At 33.8% G+C, this 14266-nt stretch overlaps 1 protein-coding gene across 1 annotated transcript in view; it reads left to right on the top strand.

Moving 5' to 3' along the window:
* Positions 1-14266, top strand: part of LOC145318708 (dihydrolipoyl dehydrogenase, mitochondrial) — a 185724-nt gene that overhangs the window by 127837 nt on the left and 43621 nt on the right. The gene's annotated exons all lie outside the window — the stretch shown is intronic.

A 14266-nucleotide genomic window follows, 5' to 3' on the forward strand; every position in this document is an offset into this window, starting at 1 on the left:
CAAAACCCTGTGCATGTCACTTGTACTTTATATATTATATAAAAAATATTAAGATTTTTTTGACAATATCTGTCTCATAAGGTTTTATACAGAACTGTCCTCCATTTTGTAGTTTAATGCACTTCTACCTATACTCTCTGACAAGTCTTTATAAAGGACTGTCCCTTTAAAACTTGGTAGTTTGTTGCACATCTTCCTATACTCTCTGACAAGTCTTTATAAAGGACTGTCCCTTTAAAACTTGGTAGTTTGTTGCACATCTTCCTATACTCTCTGACAAGTCTTTATAAAGGACTGTCCCTTTAAAACTTGGTAGTTTGTTGCACATCTTCCTATACTCTCTGACAAGTCTTTATAAAGGACTGTCCCTTTAAAACTTGGTAGTTTGTTGCACATCTTCCTATACTCTCTGACAAGTCTTTATAAAGGACTGTCCCTTTAAAACTTGGTAGTTTGTTGCACATCTTCCTATACTCTCTGACAAGTCTTTATAAAGGACTGTCCCTTTAAAACTTGGTAGTTTGTTGCACATCTTCCTATACTCTCCGGCAGTCTTTCTTTCCCTCTTATGCACAATGATATAAAACGGTGTAAAATTGTAAAAAAAAGAATGAAAAATAATTGATTTTTTTTCGAATTTGCAGTTGTTGTTTGTAGCATGACCACCATACCGACAGACCAAGTAAAGTATATACTATATATTCATTGGTACAGGATATTTTCACCAACAAGTTTAGCTGTCTATATTGAATATCAGCTGAGAAAGAAAAGATTCACACATTCCGATTCTTACGGACATATGAATGGACAGACATTTTGAATTGGCTGAGGTCGTCAAGAGACAAGGAATCCTTGTTATATGTTAACTAATATCCTAATTAAGAAGCTAGTAAAAGTGACGTCAAGAAAATTAACAAATGAGAGGCCACTATAAATTTTACCATTTGTCAATTACAGTGTATACTGGCCTCTTATTGGTTAAATTTTTTTGACGTCATAATCTGTGCCGCCACTTTTACTAGCTTTCCTGATTAACACACATTCTGTTGGGGAGGAGCGTTACGGACGGACAGGCCCTAATTATAGAAAAGCTTCGCTTTTAAAAATTTATTTTTGTACCAGTGTAAACTTCCTAATATGTGTTAAGTACCCAACAAAAACGCACGTTTAACCAATTGCGTACTTTAGCGTCAGTCACAGACCCATTGAAAATGCGTCACGCTGTAGTCCCTCCCTGTACGCTTTTTCCCTTTTTCAATATGTATGTTTTTAGATACGGAATATACTGATCAGTATAAAAGCTTCTTTTCAAAAAAATAAATATTATGCATTAACACCCCAACTTCAAATCTTATTTATAAAACAAAGTAGCTTGATGTATGTCCGTCCGTTTGTCCCTTAAGATCTCGGTAACCACTGAACTGATTTGATTCTACTCTTCAGGGAATATACCAACTGGTCCTGTGGTGGACTTAAGATATTTTCTTGAGAGGTGGGACACCTACAATCCCCCCCCTTCCCTCCGAAATACAAAAAAATCCCTTCCCATTTTTATTTTATTTTAGGCAGTTAATCTAAAATGGGGTGGTTGCAGCACTAGGGGTTCTTAATTTTTTTTTTTAGTTACATCTTGGATCAAGCCCCTAGAGGCTAGGGGCGAAGCCGCTAGTATTATTAAAAAGAAAAAGTAAAACAAATTGGGTGGGGGTCATTTTTTTCTAAGGGCCTTTTCTTTCGGGAGGATCTGGTGGTACCATCCCCCAAAATTCGATAAACCTTCACAAGATCTATAAGAAAATAAACTGTATAGGAGAACCATATCTTTTCAGCGAGAAGCGAGATCCTTTAATACAAACAAACAGACAGACATAGATCCTGTTACTTTTATATGAGGATAATTATATGAGGTATAGTCCTTTTCGTGGCAACGCACCTTAAGGGGCGATTTTCCATATTTTCACAGTAGCTTTTCTCCTATATCTAGACCCTGCGGGGCAAATTGCTTAACCCTGTGGGGCAATCACCTAACCCAATATAACCTAACCTAACCTAAAATAACCTATCAAAAGCCATTTTCAAAATACTACAAATCGCCCCTTAAGGGGCGTTGCCACAAAAGGGACTATTCCCGATAATTGTATTAAAACTGCTTTTATCCCATGTGTTTTTTACTGATTCCAAAGTTTGTCAATATAATAACAAATAATTGTCCCAGAAATCATTTCTATAAAATTTAATCTAAAGATAGATGTTATATCCTACTTATTTGTCCGTTAAAATCTTGCTAATCACTGAACCAATAGAGCTTTCCGTTTAAGGGAAGCTTTATGTAGGTCCTGGGATAGTTTTAAGCTATTTTATTTGAGATTTAAGAATGTGGAAAAGTATTCCATTAAAAAAACACAATTTTTTAATAAAATTTTAATATCTTTTTTTCTCTGATTTTACCCCCGTAGGTAATTTTAGAATTCCATTCTTTAGGTGAGGAAAACGCAGGGAGGAAGGGGACATTGTACTTAAAGCTACACTATTACCCAAAGCGTTTAAACTTATTGGTTGGCTCAAAAACTTTGGGTACTTTTATTCAATTTTGATTGGTTGGTTCTAGACTATTAGTGTCCACACCTTTCAACCGATAGTTTCAATCATTATAAGGGGTGATTTTGTTTATCATCATTAAAGGTTTTATTCAATAAAATGATCATTGTCGTATCTCTTAAATCCCTGGGAAAACTGTTTCTATTGTTGGTTAACACATCATTATAAAAATAATAAATACAACAACCAAAAAAAAAACATAAAAAGTAACAAGAATTTTCAAAATGTTTCATATTTTCTTGCATGTCATAATGACCCTAAAAATAAACTCTACCGTTATTCTGGTCCAATTATAGTTTTTATCTATCTTATTAGTAAAATTGGGTTTTTATTTTCAGGGCAGCTTTACATATTTTTTCAGCCTTGTCTTTAACTATTTTGATGATTTAACGATACTGTTCTATTATCCGTTTAATTTCAGTAAAATATTTGATATCTTCAATGTTTATAGGTTTATAAATGTTTATAACTTGTTATACCCTAAATTATATAAAACAAGGATGACAACATCCATAAAAAATCAGCATTTTTTAAATGGACGTACACACTTTCCGTTAACGATTATATATTTGCAGCGCTTTCTAATTCGTACATAACTGTTATAGGAATCATTATGCAAAGTTTGAAATCGATAGGACATTTCTAACCTTTTTAAATTAAGGAAAAGAGCTAACCTAACGGACGGATCTACCTTAATTATAGAAAAGCGTCGCTTTTGATAACTGGCTTTACTCCTAGTAACTATGAGCTCAGGGTTGCATGAAAAAATAGCTTGAAACCATCACGGATAAAATAGCCTAAAACTATCCATTTAAGGGCTTTTACTCAATAGGTGTTGAACAATTCCCCCAATACGTTTTTTTACGTAGGAAAGAAGGGTAAAAAGTAGTCATTTGTATTTTTTTGTACTTCAAATTGAAGATGTCTATAAGGATGTATGCACATATATGCAGGGATTTAAAGGGATAAGACGATGGCTGGTAAATTGATGTACATCCCCAAAGATACTACACAAAATTACCCCTTCAGTAGATTAATCCAACAAATTAAAATTCACTTAAGTCACCAAAGTTGTTAAGGCAACGAATAAGAAAACGTTACTATAAAAGTTTGGGGACTAGTGTAATAAACAGTCCATTGTCCTCTCTCTCTCTTCCTGACATGTACAATATATATGTACATTTATTTTATCTATTTTCTTAGCTACTTAAGAATAAGCACATACACACTATCCGTTATCAAAACATTAAATTTAAGTTGTGTAGCTATTATGAAGCTAGTCAATAACACTGTTCATCATAAGAAAGAGATATTTTAGTTTTTAAAGTATCTATTTTGGTAATAATAATAAATATTTTTTAGATTTTAAAACTCGGGGTTTAAGGGGTTTGATTGCAATAGTTTTGTTAATTTCCATTCTTTAAAACTCCAATTAAACATTTTAAAACAACCATCGCCATGCATTAATAACTATTAATAATAGACATAGAAGCAGTAGGAATCATACTTATCATTACTGTAATATGACAATCTGTTGTAATTAAATTGTTGTAAATCTGTAAGAAAAAATGGGTATAGTCCCTTTCGTGGCAACGCACCTTAAGAAGCGATTCTTTGTATTTTTCATAGTAGCTTTTCTCCTATTTCTAGTCCATGCAGGGGCTCTAACCCTGCGGGGCAAATTGCCTAACCCTGTGGGACAATCACCTAACCCAATATAACCTAACCTAACACAAAATAAACTATAAAAAAAAACATTTTAAAAATACGACGAATCGCCTCTTATGGTGCGTTGCCACGAAAGGGACTATTCCCGAAAAAATTGCTATGCTGTTATATTAGAGTCAAACATTTAATAGATTTAAATTAAATATATTTATATCAATAAATATAAAATGTCTAGATGCACAATTTCGTAATTTGACAAATAGTAGCACGGTGTAGGAACAATACAACCTCATTGGTTAGAAAGTGTTAATACTTGGTTGATAAGGGTAGTGTTTTTCATTTCATTTGTATAATAAGTCAGCTATAAATGTATGAGTTTCTTTGGTTAAAGCTGGGGGTAATTATATTGATTTGAATTTATATGAATTTATATGTGACTAAATAAATATAAACAAAAATCTTTATCGCTTCAAAATTTTTAAGATGTACTATCTAAGATAATAAATCTATTGGTGAATCTATCAATGTTTTACAACCTTTATGCCTGTCTTTATATTTGTTGCCTAAGAATCCTTCAATTTTGACGCAGGTGGTGAGCGTCCATATGTAATTCACAATTGAATTAACTAAGAATGACTATTCAAATCTCTCTCTCTCCCCTCCCCGGGCCCCCCTATTAATAATTTATTAGGTTTAATTTAAGGGAAGCTTTATACATACCTTACAAGGAAAAACTTATTTGAAACAACTCACAATATTAGATTAATATGTCTCACATAACTATATTCAAAAATCTACTTCTTGATCTCTTTTTTTAGTTTTTATTAGCGAAGCTCTAATATATAGTTAATTTTCTTGTCCGTCCTTCAGTTAGTCAGAAACACTATGTGAGAAGTGTGATTTTCTCGGATACTATCTAAGGTATACAGTTGAAATCTTTGGTGAAGATTCCTTCTACCAATGAGCACCAAGTATATAAATTAGTTCGTCCGTCGGTTATTGATCGTCGGTCAGCTGCCGCCGTTAAAAATTATGCTTTGAGATTTCTAATATCAAAAGTAGGGATTTTTGTTGTTGAATATAAAAGATTATAAAGTCGGATAGTTTCAATATCCAGTATCCGGCCAGAAATTGAAAATGGCCGGATATCCGGCCCAACCCTACTACTAAAAACTGCTCTATAAATCACTATGTACATTTGTCCACTATTAATTTTTTGTGCTTGGCTATTTATGGATCATCCTTGTTTGGTTCAAATTCACATGGTCTATTGTTGATGTACATATGAAAATAATTTTAATGTCACTATTGACTTTGCTTGCTCAATTCTTAGTATGTGTTTATTTCTTAGTTTTTAGGGGACTGGCCAGTATAACAACTGAAACAATTGCAACATAATTTTATCAAAATAAATTTTATACAAGGAAATTTGGCATTTATAGTAGCTAGAAAATAGCTTAAAATCATCCTAAGACTTAAAATTCTTGAGAAATTTCATAAACTAAAATCACAAAACAATGGAAATAATCAATAAATCAATTGGAAAATCATTTTTACTAATCTAAGACTAAAAAGTATGGGTTTAGTCCCTTTCGTAACATCGCACGATTCTTCGTATTTTTCACAGTAGCTTTTCTCGTATTTCTAGCCCCTGCGGGGGCTCTAACCATGCGGGGCCAATTACCTAACCCTGTGGGGCAATCACCTAACCCAATATAACCTAACCTTACCTAAAATAACCTATACAAAGCTATTTTAAAATTACGACGAATCGCCACTTATGGGGCGATGTTACGAAAGGGACTATTCCCAAAAGTATTTTTTCCAATTTTGTAATTTTTACAGTTGTTATTATTGTCGTGTGCATAAATGTCTCTCTGAGACTGTGGTCGTATATTCTTCCATAAATAAGGTGTTCATTTATTTTAGCGCATTTCTTTTGTTTGTTTGTAATAAAGGATCTTGCTAACCGCTGAACCGATATGGTTTTCCTTTACATTAAGTTCTGGAAAGGTATATCTATTTTAAGATATTGCCCCTAGCACAAAGCTGCCCCCAACCCAACAAAAAAATATTTTTACTTTTTACAACTAAAATTGAAAAAAAAACTAACCCCACTTCAAGTGCACCTCTATTTTAGCTATAAAGAACCAGTTTTTGCAGTATTCTTTCATTTAGTTGACCCTGCCTACAATTACTGCAAAATAGCCCGAATCCTTCCAAGGACCCATAAAAAGTATTTTTAAGTTAATCTATCTTTTATGATAACTGTCTTTTGTCCCTGCAGAGTCTAACCATGACGCGACAAAAACAGTGAGTTTCCGGAACCATCTAAAAAAAATTCATATTGTCATCAATTCTTATAAAGACATATGATGAAACGGGCAGATATTGTTAAATGTACATAAATACGCCAGAACTGCATGGATTTCTCTCTGCCTGGCAATTTTAATTCTTATATAAAACCGCCAACTGATATATGGTTCTCTTTTACAGAGAATCTTCTTATGATCTAAAGGTAAATTTCTGCTGTTATCGTACTGGGCGGATTCGTCTGTCATACAATAAGCCTTACAGTCGGCCGCGCGGCTTACACAGCTACCCAGTAAACCACCAAAATTTCAAGCAAGCAACCCTCAGCAAGCGGCTTTTAGCCGTTCTAATACTCATTAAAACAGCTTAGACAAAAATGAAGTAACAGTCGCAACTAGTGTCAGCCACCCACAGCTACAGCTAACTTATTCAAATTCAGCCATCCTCAGCCGCAAGCTGCAACTTTCAGCCACAGCCGACTCCTCGTTTTAGGCTAATTTCGGATAGCATAAAACATCCAGACCCCTCTAAAAAAAGTTGTTATCAAATTTTATTAATTATATTTTTTTGAATAAATCAGTAATAAAACGACGTGGTTATAAAAATATATTTATTTTGTTATTATTATTGTATTTATATTGCTTGTAAATCTTTTCAATTTTTGTTATTCAATATTTTAAAACTTTATAATTGAAAAAAAAAAGAATATTTTACTATAAAATAAACAGGTATTATCTGCTTGGATATCTTTAGAAATAAGACAATGGATGATTTATTTATATACGCCTCAATGAAAATGAAAAATACTCTTAATAACATTGGAAATTACTAAATTAAAACTAACCAGTTAAAATCCAATAAAAGTACCCAAAATTTTTGAACCAACAAATAAGATAACGTTAAAAACATTCAATAAATATGATGAAGTTAAAACACTTAAATTAACATAGCTTTGCCTTGACATTATATCCAACAATGCCCATTAAAGGAACCCTGCATGAAATACACAGATCCGACTACTGAAAGACTGCCACAAGTAGATCCAATACCCCAAATTTTAAGCCTTCAGCTTCAATACAAATGTAGGCATTTTAAAAGGACTTTTTCAAATTTTGGATATTGAGTCTACTTGTGGCAGTCTTTCAGCAGTTAGAGCGGTATATTTCTTGCAGGCTTCCTTTGATACATTAGACTACAAATTATTCTAAATCCAAAAGTTTAACCAAAATGTTTTTAGTTGGCTTGCAAACTCTAAAAAAACTAGTTTTAATCTTATGATTGTACATTTTTATATTCGTAGAAAGCTGGATATAATACGCAGTGGCGTGCGAAGCACTTTGTCTAGGGGGGGGGGGGCATTTTGAAGATTTTTTTACATTTTGCCCCCCCCCCCCTTAAATCAAAGTGCCCCGGGGGGGCACTTTGCTTTAGGGGGGGGGGGGGCATTTTGATTATATATACTAATTTTAAATAAGGGCGTTTTAAGGGGTGGGATTATTTGATTATGGGCCTTCTAGTCCTTATCCCTTCTTCCCCATCCCTTCCCCCATCCCTATTTCCCATTTATATCCCCCATCTCTCCACCCCCCCATCTCTACTCCCCCATCCCTTCTCCCACCCCTGCAATGACCGAAGGGAAGGGAGCTAGAAAGCATCTTCGAAAAAAAAGTACAGAAGATAATTTAACCTCCCCCCCCCCCCCCCCCACCACAAAACATATTTTATGGGTGGAAGGAGATGTTATAAAATATCAGCAGGAAGGATGAATAACCCCTTAAAAAAATTTTGGGGGGGGGGGGAGATAAAAACACTCATTTTGGAAATAATTTACCAAAAATTAACCTAATATGTAAAACTGAATTTAAATATTTATTTATTGTATGACAACATCTTTAAGTAGCAAAGCACAAAAAATCATTAATAAGAATACAGACAAGTAGATTAAAAAAAGCATCTGTGGAAATAAATATATATTTTAGGTAGAAAAAGTTAAAAATCCTTTTTCCTGTATGTTGTGTGATGACAGTCAAAGAAAATTACATACTGGTTGCTCGAAACATCGAGAAATTTTATTTTTTTTAATATTATAATCCAGAAAAAAATTTATCGTACCATAAAAACCAAAGATATAAAGAACTATGTAAAAAATAACAAAAATTACTTGTGCTTTCATCTACAGATATAAAAATCTCTTAGAAATATGGAAAACTTTGGGGTATAGTCTCTTTTGTGGCAACGCCTCTTAAGGGACATTTCGACGTATTTTCATAGTAGCTTTTAATAGGTTATTCTAGGTTAAGTTAGGTCAGGTGAATTGGCCCCACAGGAGCTATATATAGGTGAAAAGCAGCTGTGAAAATACGATGAAATGCACCTTAAGAGGCAATGTCACAAAAGGGACTATACCCGAAATCTAAAAGATACAAAAATAGCCAAAAACGTCCTGAAAAGCAGTCCGACCTCCATGAATTTTTAATAGTTAATTATACTCCATAATGATGGGAATGTTAACATTAAGTTTTAGCCTTCTATCTTTAATTGCAGTTGAAAAAATCACATTTCCCCCTTAGCATTACGTACTGACAGCCATAGTGAATTATAGAGAAGCTAAAAAGTTATATCAACATATCCTACCCTCTTTAAATGGCACTTTAAAACTCTGTTAATTTTTGATTAAGTGGTGTTTCCAAGGATTTATAAGGGCGGTGCGTGAAGCGCACCTAAAAATATTTACTCCCCTTTTGAACTAAAATCAATTAAAGACAACAAGAGTGGCGTATTTTATCTGGTTAGGAATATGGAGTGTAGTTAGTTTTAAGGGTTTTTAATGAAAATTGCCATAAAAAACATGTCTTTTTGTAAGGGTATGTACACAAAAAAATGATAAACTGAAAACAAGGATGACAACATCCATAAGAAGCGAAGCACATAAATCGTGGATGGAAATACGTAAAAGTAGATTTAAAGTGTATTTATTAAAATCAAGAATAGATTTATTGGAGAAAATAAACACGAAACCTTGTTTTATTTTTAATGATGACGACAGTCAAAGTAGATTACATAAAAGATTCTCATAACAATGGAAAAAAATATTTTGATACTGATATCCCAAAAAAGTTTGAAAATGGGACCAAAAACACCAAATATATGAGGAAATATGTAAAACATATAAAAATAGCCAAAAACCTGATAAAAGGCATGGTTGTTTTCTGTAAATGACAGGAAATTAAATTTTGATATCAATAACTGAAAAAATTTTGAAAATCGGACCATAAACACTGAAGATATGGAGAAAAATGTGAAAAATACAAAAATAGCCTAAAACTTGCTAAAACGCGGTCCGACCGCCCTTAATATTTTATAGTTAAGTGTGCTCCTTAATAATGGGAATGTTGTCAAAAAATTTCAGCTGTCTATCTTTAATAGGAGCCGAGAAAATCACGTTTCCCCTATTCTGTCTCAGACGGACGGACAGACAGACAGATGGACGGACGGACAGACAGACGGACGTTTCGAATTATAGAGTAGCTTCGCTACTAATAATATGACATCATATATAGTTATTCAATTAGATAGACATATATACAGTGTTGAGAAAAAGGCTTAGATAAATATCAACGCTGTTTCTTTTTTATATAAAATAACTTTTTGATTAAATATTTGTTGTTGACACATGTTTTTATAGAAATAACAAGGATGACAACATCCATAATTGTAATCTATATAAGGGGTAATTTTGTGTATCATCATTGGGGATGTGCACAATTTCTTTGGAAAAAAGTTTATATTATACAAAATAAAATACTTCCTATTACCTGGTTTGTTATGTTCAATGAAACAAGGATGACAACATCCATAAAAGTGAAGCACTGAAACGTTAGGACAAACAGACATTAACACTTGTATAGTGTCTAAACTGAATTATCAGAATATAAAAGTATAAGAGTCGAAGCAAAATTGTAAGTAAATTTGTTGAAAAACTTCTTGATACAGGATAATGTTTATTGAGTTTATGGACATACTTACATTTTTAGGATTTGATTATAGAGTTGCTTCGCTTAAAATATTGTTCTTTGTTGTCCCAGGAATCAATATACCAAAAATCAGATCAAACGGATAATTAGATCACATAAAAATTTGCTGTTAAAAAATTAGAAAAATCAACATGTTTAAAATGGACGTACGGACATTCTGGTAATGATTATAGAGTTGCTACGCTTTCTAAATCGTACCTAACTACTACAGGAATCATCATGCAAAGTTTGAAATCGATATGACAATTCTAACATGCCTAAATTAACGAATAAAAGCTATCTATCTCGGACGGACGGACCGACCCTAATTTTAGAAAAGCTTCGCTTTTAAAAAGATTATAACCTAATTTCTACGCTAATTAAAAAATTTGGTTAGGTTCAATAAATAGTAACCGTCTGTTTGGCGCGAAGCGCCAAAATTTCTTTTTTTTTGAGTATTTTTTGATTATTTTTTTTGGAAACTGGGATAGTTTTACTTTTTGTAAGGTAGGGGGCAAAAAGGGGCATTTTTGTTGACCAGGGGGGGGCAAAATGGGGCATTTTTCAACATTTAGGGGGGGGCAGGGGGGCGCTGGCTAGGGGGGGGGGGTGGCAGGGGGGGGGGGCGTTTTGGTCGCTAGGGGGGGGGGCGATTGCCCCAAATGCCCCCTTCGGTTCGCACGCCACTGATAATACGATGCTAGACATAGTTTTTTCGTATGGATGAGAACCGGTTCCTATCCACCGGATTCGTATGAATACGAGAAATTGACTTATCCTTTATAAACGAACTTTATGACTAGAGTCTTGAGTTGATATAATAATAGCGCTAAAGTTTAACATAAAATCTTGAATTATTTTGATTATTCATTGTGAAACGTCTTAGACTAGGTATATGTATTGTGTTAAGTGTCTATTTTGTTTTATTTCTTCTGTATAACTTACTCAGGAATCTTAAGGGATAAGACAATGAACAATGAAAAGGTTGTATGAACACTTTTGGATCTACTGCACTTCACGATAAAATATTGCTGGTAATATATATTTCCAAAAATCTATGAATTTTAAAGGCTGCTAGCTGCCAAACGGCTGAACGAACAGATCATGCCCGCACACTGTGTTAAGCGGCATAAGAAGGCCTACAAATAATCTGAAATAGCCATAAATCAATAATGCATAATTATCTCGCAGTGCAGAGAAATGCGTGAAAAAGACCTATTTTACGCGTTTTTTCTTCAGTGAAGCTTTCCCTGTGCATAATTGGATTTTGGCTATTCCAGATTATTTGTAGGCCTTTTTATGCCGCTTAAAATCGTGTGCGGGTATGATCTGTACGTTCAGCCGTTTGGCAGCTAGCAGTCTTTAAAATTCTTAGATTTTTGGAAATATTGCTTACCAGCAATATTTTACCGTGAACTGCAGTAGATGCAAAAGTGTTCATACAACTTTGGGGGACCAGTATTATTTTCAGTCCACCATTCCCCCCTCCTACTAAACCCTGGGTCTTCTTTTATAGGTAGCGAGGCTACTCTATCATTCCGTATGTTTGAAACGTGCTCATCTCGGGTTCTATTTGAGGTGACAGATATATTTTTTTTGGAAGATTCCCCATACCAATGATTATTTGTCCACTTTACCCTAAAATTTTTGAGATACGATGACAGTAGACAAACATTGGGGATCTTCAGGGATAAGACAATGGACGATAAATTGATAATCAACATTATCCCATCGGTTGATTAAAACTATTGGTTGAAAAGTTTCAGTTCTATTTTGAACCAGCCAATGAATAATTAATTAAAGTACCTAAAGTTTTAAAGACAACAAATGAGAGAATGTGTTTAAAAACTTTGGGTACCATTAAAGTATTAAGTCCAATGTCCTCTCTCTCTATGACAAATATACTTTATAAGAACTTTTTAGAATACTAGCGGCTTCGCCCCTAGCCTCTTGGGGCAAAGCCCCAAGAGGTAATAAAAACAAATGATGGCAAAATTCGTAAAAGGACCAGGGAAATCTTCAGCAAAAAAAAAGACCTAGGAAATGTTCTGCAAAAATAAGGACCAAGGAAATGTTCTGCAAAAAAAAATTGGGGGGGGGATTTTTTGGTTTTGGTGGGGGGGGGTAGGTTGGGGGTGTCCCACCTCTCAAGAAAATAGCCTAAAACCACCGCAGGACCAGTAGGAATATTCCCTGAAGAGTAGAATCCGATCGGTTCAGTGGTTACCGAGATCTTAAGCTTCAGACGGACGGACAGACAGACATCAAGCTACTTTGTATTATAGATTAAAAATAATAATTTATGTTTTCTTTCATTTTCTTTCATTTGAGTCAATACATTAATGGCTTCTGTATTTCAATCATCATAATAGAGACGTTAAAAATTGTACCTACTGCTGCTATGTTTGGCACGTGACACTAATATTGAGGGTGGAATGAATGCCATGAATTACCATAAACAGTTAGGACTTCCAGACAATTGTCGTGCAATCAAAGTTTTTCAGCAGATGATTCTATGGCTTCTCTAGAATGATAATCAGCTAATTTTTATAAAAGTCATAAATGTGCTAATGAGTTGCACCTTTTAACAGGCCAAGGACTGACCCTAATTGTAGAAAAGCTTCGGTATTAAAAAGCAGTAATTGTTGTATTTGTATAAATGTTACGGGTAAACCTTACAATTAAGGAATATGACTTGCATACACATACACACACAGTCACACCCACACACACATACACTCACACACCAACACTACAAAAATTATTATTTCCTAATCTATACATATCATCTACGCCAAATATTACTTTAAATTAACAGTTCAAGAAGCTTTTATGAGATCGTTAATGGACATAGAAATAGCTTTAACCCAATCCAAAGACTACCCTCATGAAGTAGCTGGTTTATGAAACAGATGTATATAAGGATAACTACCTCCACCCTGTTCCAATGACATTTTTCGTCTGATTGTTTTCTACTACAAGGCTGTGTTAATATTCCCAACACCATTGGTTGATTTTCAAAGACCAAATTGAGAGTCGACACAAGGTCATTGGGATAGGGAAATACGTTATTTAACACCTCCCCCCCCCCCTTAGTGTTTTACTCAAATGTGTAGGATATTAAATGTTGGACATAAGAAGCCACTTATATTTGTATTCCACAAAGAATGCAACTGAAAAAAAATAAAACTGTAAGTCGCAAAATTGCTGAAAGTTACATAGCTCCAATTTCAACTTAAGCTTTAAAAGATAATAACATTTTTTTCTGTTGGGAGGTGAACTTCTACATGAGTGATTTATCTTGAAAGGGTGGGGTTACTCTCTCATAAATCTTTCATGGAACTATAAGAAGCTTCACTTTGTAGCGACAAATTATGCTACCCATAAACAGACAGACAACATGATAATAATACTTTTCCTTTTTGTATTAAGAAACATTGCAATCCATAAACGATAAAAAAAAAACATATTTATCTAGCGAAAACAGAATCGGATCAGCCACGAACTTTAGAAATCCGTAGCAACTTAAAGCCGCAAAAAATACTTAGCTTTTTTTAACTAACACACCCTCCCATGTATTTGTATATGCAATGTCAATATAGATTTTAGCAGAGAACATTTCTATTTTTATTTGCACAATCTTAAATCTGTCTGTTGCCATTTAATAGTTAAAG

Source organism: Acartia tonsa, chromosome 5 (genome assembly GCF_053477335.1).
Source record: "Acartia tonsa isolate MP-2025a chromosome 5, ASM5347733v1, whole genome shotgun sequence".
Taxonomy (NCBI): Eukaryota; Metazoa; Arthropoda; class Copepoda; order Calanoida; family Acartiidae; genus Acartia; species Acartia tonsa.